Source organism: Sus scrofa, chromosome 14 (genome assembly GCF_000003025.6).
Source record: "Sus scrofa isolate TJ Tabasco breed Duroc chromosome 14, Sscrofa11.1, whole genome shotgun sequence".
Lineage (NCBI taxonomy): Eukaryota > Metazoa > Chordata > Mammalia > Artiodactyla > Suidae > Sus > Sus scrofa.
The window spans coordinates 102,823,570-102,837,878 of NC_010456.5; the positions used below are offsets into that span (position 1 = coordinate 102,823,570).

General features: G+C 46.9%; 1 protein-coding gene across 5 annotated transcripts in view; it reads left to right on the top strand.

Annotated features, from left to right (window-relative positions):
- PCGF5 (polycomb group ring finger 5) overlaps window positions 3,571-14,309 on the top strand; it is a 134,723-nt gene continuing 123,984 nt past the window's right edge. For 2 of the 5 annotated variants that reach the window (XM_003133143.4, XM_021073246.1), the window contains exon 1: window positions 5,804-5,904. The gene's annotated coding sequence lies outside the window, so the exon portion shown is untranslated. Of the gene's footprint in view, window positions 5,277-5,803; window positions 5,905-6,898; window positions 7,047-14,309 lie in introns of those variants that run through there. The other 3 variants (XM_021073244.1, XM_021073247.1, XM_021073245.1) reach the window with 3 other exon arrangements.

Consider the following 14,309-nt stretch of genomic DNA (forward strand, 5'->3'; position numbering starts at 1 on the left):
TGTCACCATTTAACTATAACTATTAAAAATTTGAGTTATATATTCAGGATGTTTCTTCTAGGTTCTCTCTATATAAGAGGAAGAGGTTGGAGAGAGACAATGAAACCATCAGCAACCTATTGCAGTGACACAGTTGTAAAGAGAAAATGCTCTAAACCATAAGCCAGTTCAGACTAGAAGGACAAGTCAGAGATAGCCTGATGTGGAAGAGGAGGCCTGAAGAGAAGGAGGAGTCAAAGACCACCCATTTTAATCCGAAAGGGCCCTAAGGATGGCGGTGATGGGCAGAACTTGGGAAGTCAGGAGGGCAGTTGGCAATGGGGAGTTCACTCTTATTTATTTTTTTTAAATTTTAATCATTTTTTCCTTTTTTGGCAATCTCATGGCATATGGAGTTCCCCGGCCAGGGATCTGATCCAAGCCACAGTTGCCAACCTTCACCACAGCTGAGGCCAGATCCTTAACCCACTATGCCAGGCCAGGGATTTGAACCTGTGTCCCAGCACTCTACAGATGCCTCAGATCCCACTGTGCCACAGTGGGAACTCTGGGAGTTTGCTTTTAGATGGACAGAGCTGGAGGGATGGATTTGAGAATTTGAGATTCTGCCAGTCTGACATCTCTATGCCTCCATTCCCTCTCCTATAAAATAAGAAGTTGATCTGGAATTAATTCTTTGAAATCTTTCTGGCTTCCTAGAGGAAGGATGTAAATGAAATAGAGAAAGTAAAAGAAAGATATTGGGATTAAAGATATTGCATCATTAGTCTGGCTTTGATGTGAAAGAGAAAAATGGAACAATGATTGACACTTTTAAGATTAAAGAAAATGTGCCTTTCAAGAAATGACTTAGGCAAGATAATTAATACAGCCATATGTAGCATGGAGGTTGTCTACAAATTAACCTAAGAAATCTACACTAAAATATGTAACAATCAAAGTCAAGTAGACTTTATTTATAGCAGAGATAAACTTCAGTTTGTGTAGTGTGATGTGAAGGTGTTAGGAAAGTCCAGCTGCCCCCAAAATATCTTCCTGACCCTCTTAAAATACTGCCTGGGTTTCCACCATTAAAATAAACCCCTTTGAATGTAGTTGGTATTGTAAAATGCACATTTATTTCATATTCAGCTGTTGTCATGCTTTCTGGTGAATTAGTATAGCAGGCTGACAACTAGCTGAGGACAATCAACTAAGGAGACAAAGCTTTAGAGGAGGCGGTGGAAGAGATACTTTTGATATGTGTGGCATTGCTTACATCAGTCTTTTCAACAACACATAGGTATCTATTGTGCCTAGATCCTGAGCTATGCTCCATCGATGGAAAGGTAAGTAGATGGTGGTTCATTGCTTCAAGATGCTTACAGTCCAGGAGTTCTCATTGTGGCTCAGTGGGTTAAGAACACAACTAGTATCCGTGGTAATTTGGGTTCGACCCCTGGCCTCGCTCAGTGGGTTAAGGATCTGGTGTTGCTGCAAGCTGCGATGTGGTCCACAGATGAGGCTGGGATCTGGCGTGGCTGTGGCTGTGGCATAGGCTGGCAGCTGCAGCTCTAATTTGACCCCTAGCCTGGGAACTTCCATATGCTGCTGGTGAGGCCCTAAAAAGAAAGAAGGGGAAAAAAAGAGCTTACTGTCCAGACAGTGTTTGGCCTTAAGTTCCTGAAGCTGAGGGAGATTTGAATAGAGGGACCAGGGGACTCAGAAAGGAAAGGTTGAGGGACAAAGAGTCCTACTGTGACAATTTTGTTGAATGACTGGACGTTTGATTCAATGAAGGCTTTTTCTTTGAGTTCCCTTGTGGTGCAGTGGATGAAGGATCTGGTGTTATCCCTGAAGTAGCTCAGTTCGCTGAGCAGTGTAGGTTCAATCCCTGGCCTGGGAACTTCCACATGCCATGGTGCAGCTAAAAAACAAAGAAAAAAAAAGAAAAGAAAAGAAGGCTTTTTCTTGATCCCAGTGAGTTCCCCTAAGGAACTACCAAAATTTAAACTAGTAGGTTTGATACTTGGTAGGCTGCAGAATGACAGATCATTCCAACCCCTTGAATTCAATGACTTTTTTTTCCTGGTCCTTTGAAATTTAAATTAGCAGAATTTGACTATATCAGAACTTGTAAAAAAACACGTCCGTTGCTAATTTTCATGTCCGTCTTCTCTCCTGGACTTCACATGTGCAGGACTGATTGCACAGTGGTATTGCAGAGGGTGGAACAGAGCAGGCAGCAGGAAATGCGAGAGCAATGGGATCTGGAAGGATAACTGAGCACTTCCACACCACAGTCCCATGCATGCTATTCAATAAGCATCCATTACTTCTAGTAATGGAAAGGACACTCAACTACAGCTTAAAAGATTGGGGGGACCAGTTCTGGTGCTAGTATTTACAAGCTAAGTAGTCATGTGAAATCATGCTTAAAAGATTTGGGGGAACCTGTTCTGGCTCTGATATTTACTAGCTGAATAACGATGGGAAAACATACTCATCTATATTTATTGCAGACAGATTGTATACCAGGCACTGTGCTATGTGTTTCACTTGTAAAAACATTTGATTCTTACAAGAGCCCAATGAGATACATTCTATCATTTTTCCTACTCATAAATGAGGAAACAAACACAGAGAAGTTCAAAATCTTATAACCTAACATTTGTCTAAGCAGGGATTTGATACATGTAATCAAACTCTAATGCCCAGGTGTAATTACCATGATATTCCACTTACCTGTCTTTTAGGCCTCACTGCCCTGAAAAATGGACATGTTGGGTCAGACAATGTCTAGATTTCTTTCTGGCTTTAAAAGTTAAGGTTTGAGTTATATGAATTATACTTGATACACTTAGGGTCAGTTTGTGTTCAGAAACAAACCATTTCCACTCAGAAGTGGTCTTAGAGAACTGAAATCAAAAGAACAAATGCCTGAAATCTGGTTTTATTTCCTGGCCATTGCTTGCATTTCTGTCAAGTTGGACCATACTATTCACTGTTCCAACAAGAATGTCCTTCCATCTCCGTCTATTGAAATTCTATACAGCCTTCAAAAGCCAGCTGGAATGCCACCCCCTTCAAGTAGCTGTTCTCAATCCTTGAATATTTAGAATGGAGATGTATTAGACTGTTGGGGGTTGGGATCTAGGCAAAATAATCTGTGCTAATAAGAGGAAAAGATGTAGGATAAGGAAAAGAAAGGGTGGAGGGAGACACTTGGAGATGAGGAAGGGTAAGGGGGCTGAACCAGCAAAGCCTTCCCTGAGATAGACAACTGTGAAACCACCAGAGTTCTACTCGATGGTACCCAGCCAAGTGTGAGGTGGAGATTAAATGAGGTAACACAGGTGCAATATCTAGGATGGTATCTAGAGAGACAACAACATGATAGTTCCAATAATAATTAATAATAATAACAACAATAGTTCGAAATTCCATCACCTCCATAGGAATCTGCTCACCTCCTTGCTGGAGAAAGCTGCCATCCTGACCAGGAAGGAGTAGGATATGCAAAGGTGAGAAGAGACTGGAGGGTGTGTGTGGGGGCGGGAGGAGAGGTCAGGAGGAGGTATATGGGAACACAAAGGGAAAAATGACAGCTGGAGGTAAGAGAGAAAAAGGAAACATATGGGGGTCATGGTAGAACAGAGGATAGAAGGAGAAATGGGAACAAAAGGCAAAGAGAAAAAGAGGAAAGGAGTTCTGGGGCTTGAAAAGAAAAATCTGTGCTGCCCAGGCAGAACCCGACCCCAGAGGAAGAGTCCCAGAGGTAACCAAGTGAAGCACTCAAGTCCAGAGCGCTCTCAGCTCCCTTCACCTTTCTAGGTTCTGATCTGTATTGGTGGGGTTCTGACCCCTGCCCTCTGCATCTTGTCCATGTGGTCTACCCCTGGGTGGTCCTGGAGGCTAGAGGAAGGAAGGAGCCAGGGGATTCCTTCTGGCTTTGGGAGGTATCTCCAGCCATAGCTGCACGTCCTTCATGGCTCCAGCTCCCCCTGGACAAGCCCTTCATGGTCCCCCCAGCCCTAGTGGGGGAGGCATCCAGGAGTTGCTAATCTCAGGGTTGCCTCACCTTCCCCTAGTTGTAATTCTAGTTCTTTTCCACAGCTTTGTAATTAATAATCTGGGTTAAATTATCACTATTGAAGAACCTGGGAAGGAAAACTTCACTTTCATTTGGATTCAAAGTTCAAAGACAGCTTTCCCAGGAGGGCTGGAAGCAGCACAGCTAGTGAGAGAAAGAAATCCAGCCACCCCAAGAGTTAGGAAGGGTCATTTCTCCAGTGTTTGATTGGAAAGTGATGAATCCACAGTGACTGCCAGACAAGAAAAGACTCAGCCAGGGAATTGTCTATAAAAACAACTGGATTTGTGGCCATTTGTGTCTATTCCTTCATGATTTATCATACTCTCTTTGATCACCTTGAGCCTCAGCCTAAGGAACATCTCAGTAGTATTCCTCCAAGGATTATTAAGTGCCCATGATGAGAATAGAGGGCACAGAGCTAGGGGTGTTGAGGTGGAGACACACTGGGAGGGCATTCTCAGTTTATGGAAATGTTTGCTTTCTGCAAGATAAGGTTTGTGGATGGTCTATCAGGAGACTCTCTTGACAGAGACTGTCTTGAGTTTTTGCAGTCCCAGCAGAGCTGCAGACACAATTTTATTCTTTGAGCATTCACCTCTCTCTCATCCCCAGAGCCCTGTTAAAACCAGGTTCCTGTTCCTAGGAATCCACAGCCTACTGGGGGCAGAGAGTGGAGACACGACTGACCCTCAAGCCAAGCAGATAGCACAAGGGGGATTCTGCACAGGGGTTGAGGAGGCTGCACAGAGATAGTAGGAGATGGTGGACGAGCTGAGTCCACGCGAGTTTGACAAGTGGAAGTGGCTGTGGGTTTTCTGGCAGAGAACAGATCAAGATCAAAACCAAGTTTGAAAGGGCAGGGAGGGGCAGCTGAGGTGCTGTCTGGACACAAGGGTTTTGGGGGTTAGGGTTGGTCACTGGGAGGAGGCTGAAAGGTGCAGGCCCTGCTATGGAGGACTCTGAGACTAAGGAATTGGGGCTTGAGGTTACCAGAGTCGTTGGAGGCTCTTGAGCGTCATGTGGCAAGGTCACTTTTGGGATGGCAACTTTGAATGCTGCGCTGAGGACGGATTTACAAGCAGAGAAACTGGAGACAGGAGAAGGAACTGCGAGCTCCCAGGGACAGCTCTTAAGGAAGCATCAGCTTGATCATCTCCAAAGGGACAGATTAACATTTGAGCTACTTTTCTCTCCATCAAGGGTAAGCGTCCTCTGTCTGGAGGTGTGGGGGGTGTGAGTGGGGCGGGGTGCGGAGGGGATGTCCCTTCCAAGACTGGATGCCACAAGGATTCCTGGCTCACAAGTTTCGAATTTCTCCTTGCCAAGGTCGGGCCCCTACAGGTGGGCGCTTGCGAGCCCCGGCCCCACGTGTGGCTCCGCGCCCTCCTCGGCCGCTTCCACGGCTCGTCCCCTCCAGGCCTGGACGCCGCCGCGGGCCGTGCCGGGCAGGGCGCTCCGGGAGCTGCGCGGCGGCTGCTCGAGGAGGCCTGGCGGGCGGCGGCGAGAGGCTGTGCCCCAGTTTGTGTCCAATCAGGGAGTGCGGGCTGTGCCCCGAGCCGGGCAGCAATGCGTAAACAAACCCACGGCAACTCCTCCGCCCCCTCGGCGCGCTCGCCCCGCGCCCGCCGCCGCAGCTGCCGCCGCCGGCTTCGCTCGCCTCGCGCCCGCCCGCCTGCCGGGCCGGCCCCCCCGCCCCGCGCCGCCCGCACCCCCGCGGCCCCGCCCCGCCCCCGCCGGCGCGGGCGCCTTCACCTACCGCCCCACGCGCGCGCGCTCGCGCACCACGCGCCCCTCGCGGCCCGCCCGGCTCGTGGCCTCCCGAGAGCAAGGTAAGGGCGATGCGCGGGGACTCTGGCGGTTCTCCCGCCCGGCGGGGCCCGGGGAAGTTTCTGGCGTCGCTGTGTTCCGCCCGGTCGGCGGGCAGGCCCCCGGCTCCGGGCGAGCCCGGCAGGCGGGAGGGGGCTGCCCGGCGCCCGGGGGTCACAAGTTGCCCAACCTGCCATCGGGGCGGGCTGGCAGGCTGCGCGGATGGGCGGGCGTCGCGCCGAGAGGGGCTGGAGGCGCGGCGGGGCCGGGCGCGGCGCGGGCGAGGGGAGGGCCCCGAGGAACTTTCTCCTCCCCGGAGGGGCTCCTGCCAGCCCCGGCCGCGGCCCCGCCGCCGGAGCAGCCGGCTCCCTGGCTGGAAGGAGCCCATGAAATGTGTTTGAAGAAGCTGACGCAGTTTGTGACGCTCGCGGCTTCCTGACGGGGACCGGCAGCGGCAGCGCCTTCTCCGAGGAGGGACGAGCCGAGGCGGCGCTCGGGCCCTTCCCCCGCCCGGAGCCGCGCGCCCCGGCGCCTAGTTCGGGGGCCGGGGCCTCGGGACGCGAGCATCCAGTGCCGGCCGAGAGCCGGGGCCCGGCAGCGCGCGTCGCTTCCGTTTTGATTAGCCTGGGTTATTATATAAGATGTCACGGAGAGGAAAGGGGCGAGCGGGCGGCGCGTCGGCGAGGGCGCGTCGGCCTTCCGCGAGTGGCGGGGAGGGGCGAGAGGCTGGGCGGGCGGGGACCCACCTGTGCGCCCTCCGCGCTCCCTGCGGGTGCAGCCCGCGCGCCAGCGGGGGACGCGGAGGTGGGTGGCGGGGGCCGGATAGACGGACGTGCCCGTCACTCCCCTCCCGGCCCCAGGAACACACGGGCAGCGGCCGGAACGTGCCGTTTCCTCTCGGCCGCCTAGCCTGGGTCGACACGTTTCTGGCTCCGGGCGTTTGTACTTTGAAACATTTGTTTAAAATTAAGGAAGCTGCGTGTGCGGCCGTCCTAGTACGCCCGGAACGTGTGACCGTGGGCTCCCGGGCGGTGAATGAATCATCGCCCCGCGGACCGGGCGCCGATGATTCATGCGGGGTACACCCCGCGCGTACTCGCTGGGTGCCTCTGACCCGGGGACAGCGGCCCTTCTGCAGCGATGACGCCTGGAGGGCCTGGGAGAGGTAATGCTAAAGGGTGGAGGTTTATTTTTCCCCTTCCTCCCGCGATTTGGGGGAACTTTGGAGGGGTGTCAGATTCCGCAGATTTCCCGAGACTGGTTTCCCATTCTTAGAAGGGTTACAAGATTTCACCTGGCTGCGTTAATGAGTCAGGGAAGGAGCGCTGATTCGCTGCAGGGTTGGGTCTCTCATTCAGAATCTGGATCGTGTCAAGTGAGGTTTTGGGCTCTGAAGGAATCCTTCTAGTAATTGCCTCTAGTTAAGTACCGCTCAAGTAATTAACAAAAACTTTGAAAGTTAGTGGATCTTAAAAGAAAAATAAGTGGCTCCTCAGTAGAGCAGTCCTATGTAAAGGTTTAGGTTTGGGGTGATTCTTTTAAAAGCCAAATCTTAAAAGGAACCTAATTTGCCATTAATTCAGAACTTTTGACCACGGCGGCCACCTTTAAATACTAACTTGACTCATTACCACCACACCCCAAACTTGCAGGATTGCGAGTCAAGTTTTCTAATCATTTAGGACTCACCTCCAGTGGCATCCACTCAGCAAGGCCCTCTTAATCACTCTCTCACCACTCACTTCAGGGACCATCTCTAGTCCTCCTTTATTTGCTTCATAGCACTTAATCATGCTATCCAACCGGCTTTTTCTGTGGGTTCTTTAGGTCCTACCTCTGCACTAGAAGGTAAGCTCCATTGTGATAGGAATTTTTGCCTGATTGCTAGAACTCCAGCACCAAGAACAGTGCCTGGCATATTAGGCCCTCAGAATTTATTGGCTAGTGAATGTGAATGAATAAATTCCTTCTCCCCGATTTCTTGGTGCAACTATCTTTGGCAGCTGAAATTCACTGTCTTGTGTAGTAGGCAAGGCACTTAGATGGTGTAGTTCTAACTTTTTTATTCTTCCAGTTTTCTTTTAATAGATTCATTTCCTCTTCTGTGCTATTAACTTACAGCACAAGATGGGTTTGAGCATCATCCTAAGATGCTGAGTGTGAAGGAAGATAAGGTCAATGGAGACTTACCTTTCCTTTCAAGGGAAAGTGTGCTACTGTATAAGTTAATGGATAGTTAAAAATATTACCTGTGTTGGTTGGAAAAAAGTACATGAGTTTCCACTGTGGCTCAGCGGGTTAAGAATCCGACTAGAATCCATGAGGATGTGGGTTTGATCTCCGAGTTAAGGACCCCAGGTTGCTGCAAGCTGTGGTGTAGGTCACAGATGCGGCTTGGATCTGGTGTTGCTGTGGCTGTGGTGTAAGCTGGCAGCTGCAGCTCTGATTCGACCCTTACTTAGCCTGAGAACTTCCATATTTCACAGCTGTGGCTCTAAAAAAAGAAAGAAAAAAGGAACAAAAAAGTATAGAATATTGAAAGGGAATCAGCAAAGTCAAATTCCCAGAGTGTTAAATGTTTCCATTCATATTTGAAATACTAATATTTCTATATTCCTCCATTCCCACTTGCTGCACACCAATCTCAAATTTATCTGCAGTTTGGGAAGGTCTGTATTAAGTAGGACTTTCTTAATATAATATAAAGTATATATAGTATGAAGTAGTACTTTAACTAAAGGAATACAAAATTTATATCTCTGCAGAAGCCTTGCTCTGTTGTTGTTAATGTTGATAACTTCACAGAAGAGTAGATAGGAGTTGTTTTAAATCAAATTTTAAACATCTTAAATGAATTGTAAAGAATTAAGGCTATGTCAGTGATGTAATCGAAGAAGGATTCCAACATAGTGCTTCATACTATGCTCTTAAAGGATAAACTTGAATAAAATTTTACTATAAATAACAAACTTTGGAGGCCTATTAGTCTGCTTTCAACTTTTAGGAATATTTTCAGAACTCAGTACCTCTGAAGTCACTGTTAAGAAGAGTGGACTTCCAGTAATTCCCTTTCCATAGGCACAGCTGTAATGGCTTTTATTTATTTATTTTGCCTTTGTTAGGGCCGCACCAGTGGCATATGGAGGTTCCTAGGCTAGGGGTCTAATAGGAGCTACAACTGTGAGCCTACACCACAGCCACAGCAACTTGGGATCTGAGCCATATCTGTGACCTACACCACAGCTCATGGCAATGCCAGATCCTTAACCCACTGAGAGAGGCCAGGGATTGAACTTGCAACTTAATGGTTCCTATTTGATTTGTTTCCACCAGTCCATCACGGGAACTCCTATTTCTTTTTTTTGAAAGTTTATAAAATTTTGTTTATTGTAGTTGATTTATAATGTTGTTAATTTCCGCTGTACAGCAAAGTAACCCACTCATACATATGTATGTATGTGTGTGTGTATGTATATATATACGCACATATATATGTATGCATTCTTATTTTCATATTATTCTCCATCATGTTCCACCCCAAGTGATCAGATATAGTTCCTTGGGCTATACAGCAGGATCTCATTGCTTATCCACTCCAAATGCAATAGTTTGCATCTCCTAACCCCAAACTCCCAGTCCTTCCCACACCCTCCCCCTCCCTCTTGGCAACCACAAGTCTGTTCTCCAAGTCCATGAGTTTGTTGCTTTTCTGTAAATAGGTTCATTTGTGCCGTATGTTAGATTGCAGATATAAGTGACATCACATGGTATTTGTCTTTCCCCTTCTGACTTACTTCACTTAGTATGAGAGGCTCTAGTTTCATACTGTGATGGCGTTTAGAAGCATAATCTCAAGAGTGTATTCAGACATAATATAGTTTTAAAGCTAAAAGGGACCTTAAAATTGCATTGTTCATTCCTTTTTATCCCTCCATTACTAGAGAAGCTAATGCATGGTGAGATGACTTGCCTGGTATGCAGGGCTGGAATTAGAACCAAGCCTCTTGACTTCTCACTGGAAGTCCTAGGCTTAGCCAGGGCTCCCTTCGGTAGTTGGAGGGCCAATTGGTTCCTATCATTAGTTAGCCTCTCGTGGTGAACTCTCAGAGAGTAAATGTCGGTCTTATTTGTTCAACTTTGTATCCTCTCATGTGCCTTGGACATCCAGGGGCTCAATAAATATTTATTAGGTGTGGTAGGACAAATGTATTTTAGGTTGAAAATACATTTAAGAATGGAAAAAGCAGGAAAACCTATCTCTTTTCTAGAGTGAAGATGTTTTTAACAAGAGAGTCGGAATGTTGGCAGTAATTAGCCTCGGGACTTTTATGACTCTTGTTTCATTTTCATACCTCCAAGATTTCAAATAAAAATGGCTTACGACGTAAAAGTGTACATACTTGCTTAGTTGGTGTCATTGTTCACTGGAGAAGCAGTTGGATGCTGTTTCAGTACATCTGGTAGGTCTTGCCTTTGCTGCAGTGTCCAGTTAGAAAAGCCTGGACTTTACAGCCAGACGGAATTGGGGCCGAAGCTCAGCTCTGCCCTCAGCAGGGCTCTCTGTAGCAAAACATTTAACTTTTTGGAGCATTCTTACATCTCTGAATGGGGGTAATAATACCACCTACCTTGAAGCATTATTGTGAGACTGGGATAATGTATGCAGAGTGCCTCAGGTATACTAGGTTCTTAATAAGAAGTAGCAGTTATGACTTCCGATTTATGTGACCAGGGGAGCAGCTTAATTTTTCAAAACTTTAGTTTTCTCAACTGGAGAATTGGTGATTGGCATGGGAGGAGAGGAATTAAATGCTCTCGAAGATCTTATCTAAGTATATAGTCTAAGGAACTGATAAAGAAAGCACATTTCAGAGTTCCTGTTGTGGCACGGTAGCAATGAACCCGACTAATATCCATGGGGACTCTGGGTTCAATCCCTGGCCCCACTCAGTGGGCTAGGGATCTGGTGTTGCCCTGAGCTGTGGTGTAGGTTGCAGACAAGGCTCAGATATGGCATTGCTGTGGCTATGGCTGGCAGCTGTAGCTCCAGTTCAGCCTCTAGCCTGGGAACATCTATATGCCATGGTTGTGGCCCTAAAAAGAAAAAGAAAACAAAACAAAACAAAAACAAAACACAATTCTCCTACAGTTTTAGTTTAAATGAAATGATTCATATAGCCTTGATCTAACAAGAGCAACTGCAAAAATGGTTAATTTCTAGACCTTCCTAAGAATTTGCCTTGATGATATTAATTACATTTTCATTCTTTTCTAAACTGTATGACGAATATGAAGTTAACTTGACTATTTCAGCCTTTCATTCAGCTTACTACATATAAGGAAGTATAAGGAGTGTACAGACATGTGGTCACCCTTTCTTTGAGGGGCTTAGGAGGCATGTAGGGAGCATAAGACAGGTAACCAAAGGCTTCATTTCATGGTTATAGAGGCATACCATAAGTGCTTTGTGATTTCAGAGGAGGAGAACACTATTTCTGGGCAGAAAAATTGGGGAAGATTTAATTAAGGAATCTTGAGCAAGGCTTTGAAGAATTGGTAGAACTTCAGCTGGCAGAGGTGTAGGGATCAGCCTGTACCAAGACTTGAAGGAAAGGATGTATGAGCATATCCAGGAATGGAGAGGAAAGTAGTCAAGCTGGAGGGTGAGGAGCTTCAAGGCAGGATGGTGGGACAGCAGGCTGTGTGGCAGAGTTAGGACCATATTGTGAGCATCTTGAACACTGGGATAAGAAGCCTGTTGAGTAGGCAGTAGATAACTATCAAAGGTAGTTTAAGTGGGGAATGATGTGATTAAAGCTATGGTTTAAGGAGGTTAATCTGTATCAGAGGAGTTGGGGTAATCCCCGTTAGAAAGCTACCAAAATAGTTTCCGGAAGAGAAGCACTGAGAACCTAAATTAGAGTGGGGGAGGTTGGGTTGGCTGAGACACTGTAGAAATAGTAAATGCACCAGGACTTGGTGGCTAATTGGATGGGGGAATTGAGGGAGACATCAAAGACTGAAGCTGAGTAACACTGGTGATGGCAGAAATGGGAATAGGATGGGCCACTAGTAAAGCGCCTGTAAGCAGTATGCAGTCAGTAAATATTTGTGTAATTAATGGAAGTTTGGATTCGAATGTATTAATTTCTTTGTGCCTGTGAACCATAGAAATGGATGGAAGCTTGTAAGGACAGAGATGGAGGAGTTCCCATTGTGGTTCAGCGGGTTAAGAACCCAATTAGTATCCGTGAGGATGCAGGTTCGATCCCTAGCCCTGCTCGATGGGTTAAGGATTCAGTGTTCTGCAAGCCACGGTGTAGGTCGCAGACATGGCTCAGATCTGGCATTGCTGTGGCTGTGGAGTAGGATAGCATCTGTAGTTCAGATTAGACCCCCACTAGGTTGGGAACTTCCATATGCTTCAGGGGTGGCCCTAAAAAAAAAAAAAAAAAAAAAAAACAGAGATGGATTTGAGGGCACCCTTATGAAGGTGGATGGTGAAGCTGTGAGAAGGGTTCAAAGTATGGATGAGAAGAGTAAAAGGCCAGGGCTGAGCTTAAAAAAAAAGGTATTTGTGGGGAATTCCCGTTGGGATGCAGTGGAAACAAATCCGACTAGGAACCGTGAGGTTACAGGTTCGATCACTGGCCTCACTCAGTGGGTTAAGGACCTGAGTTAGGATTGGACTGTAACTTGAGGTGATGAGATGGCCAGGGAAACCGTCTTAAGGCAAAACCATGAGAAAGGCCCAAGAGTGCTGTGGGTACAGTGGCTGTCAGTGGAGAGGAAGAGACTGAAGGTGGGAGCGGGAGGGTAGTCAGTGCCCCAAGCCCCTCTTAGGTAGGAGGGCTGGGGGCTGGACAAGGTGACCGTATGTCACATTGCCCAGCACAGTCTCCATTCACACTTGTTATCCCAGTCCCGTTATGGATACTATCTGGACAAATATTACAAATATTTGGACAAATGATGTCTATTTTTATCAGAAAACAAAGTCCCTTTTTGAATAACAAGTCATTTGATCATGACAAAAGTAGTTTTTCATGGAAAAACAGGTGTGACAGAGGGAAAAAGTTTAAATGAGGGCAAAAAGAAACAGAGAGGAAAGTTGACAGCAGGGAGGGAGTGTGACTGCATTTGAAATGGGTTGTTGGTTCCCCTTTTTAAGAAGAAAGAAAAACAGAGGAGGCCAGGTGATTTGCTGAGAGTACATTGAGAGTGAGGGTAAAACTGGGGGGAGGAGGAGAGGGGTAAATGTTTGGAATAGCTGTGCATCTGAGCATGGTGGGAGCCAGAGACGACCAGGGCCTGGTAAGGGGCTAAGGGGCCTTGGCCTTAGCCTTGTGATGGAACGAATCTTCCATGTAGTCATAACTTTCTCCAGAAGTACTCAGAAAATTGGAAGTGGAGTTGGTGTGAGGCTCATTGAAACTGCCAAGTCCATATGGGTCCTGGGCTGAGTAGGAAGGCAAGTGAAACTAGAGTGTTGATGGACTGGGCGAGTGCGCAGGAGATGTGAGATTAGAATGTGTAGTGGATGGTTCAGCAAGAATGAAGGGAAGGGAGGAATGGCAATGTGGAGGAGGAGTCCTGGGGCTGCTGGTAAAGGCCCTGAGGGACTTCCGGAGTATCTTACCTTGCTGGAGGGATCAGTAATGAGTGATGATGTAAAGTGTGGCTAAACTTGAAGATTTTGAAATGACACAAGCATGTGGTAGAAGCTCTTTGATCTTCAGGAAATGTGAGGCCAGGGTGTCAAATGATTATATATATGTTATATGATACATAATATATATATTATATGATACATAATACATATTATGTGATACACAGTATATATTATATGATACAGAATATGTATATTATATGATACAGAATATGTATATGTATATATATTATATGTCAGTATCTGTTTTAAAAATTCTTGAATACCTTTATTAATGTCTTTCCGAGGGAGTTCCCTGGTGGTCTACTGGTTAGGATTTGACACTTTCACTGCTGCAGCCTGAGTTCAATCCCTGGTCTGGGAACTGAGATCCCACTTTAAGCAGCTACACACTGCAGCCAGAAAGGAAGAGGTGGGTGTTGGAGAGAGAGGGAGAGAGAGGGAGAGGGAGAGGAAGGAAGGAAAACCTTTTTGAGCTTTTAGTCCATATCCATAGAATTGGAGAGTTCCTTAAAGAGAGGAAAGTTATTCCTTCATTGAAAAGATGAGGAAGCTAAAGTTTTTTACAGGCATTCTTGGGAGATTTAGACCCATGCCAGATCACAGCCATGTATAGCAGAGCTGGCTCTGGAAAGAACCAGAATCCCTGGATCTCAGTATTGCCCTCCACGACAGAAGAAGCAATGAAAATACCCAGTGAACAAAGTCTTAGAATGCTTCTGCACCATACAGCTCGCCCACCGCTTTTAGAGCCCCAGT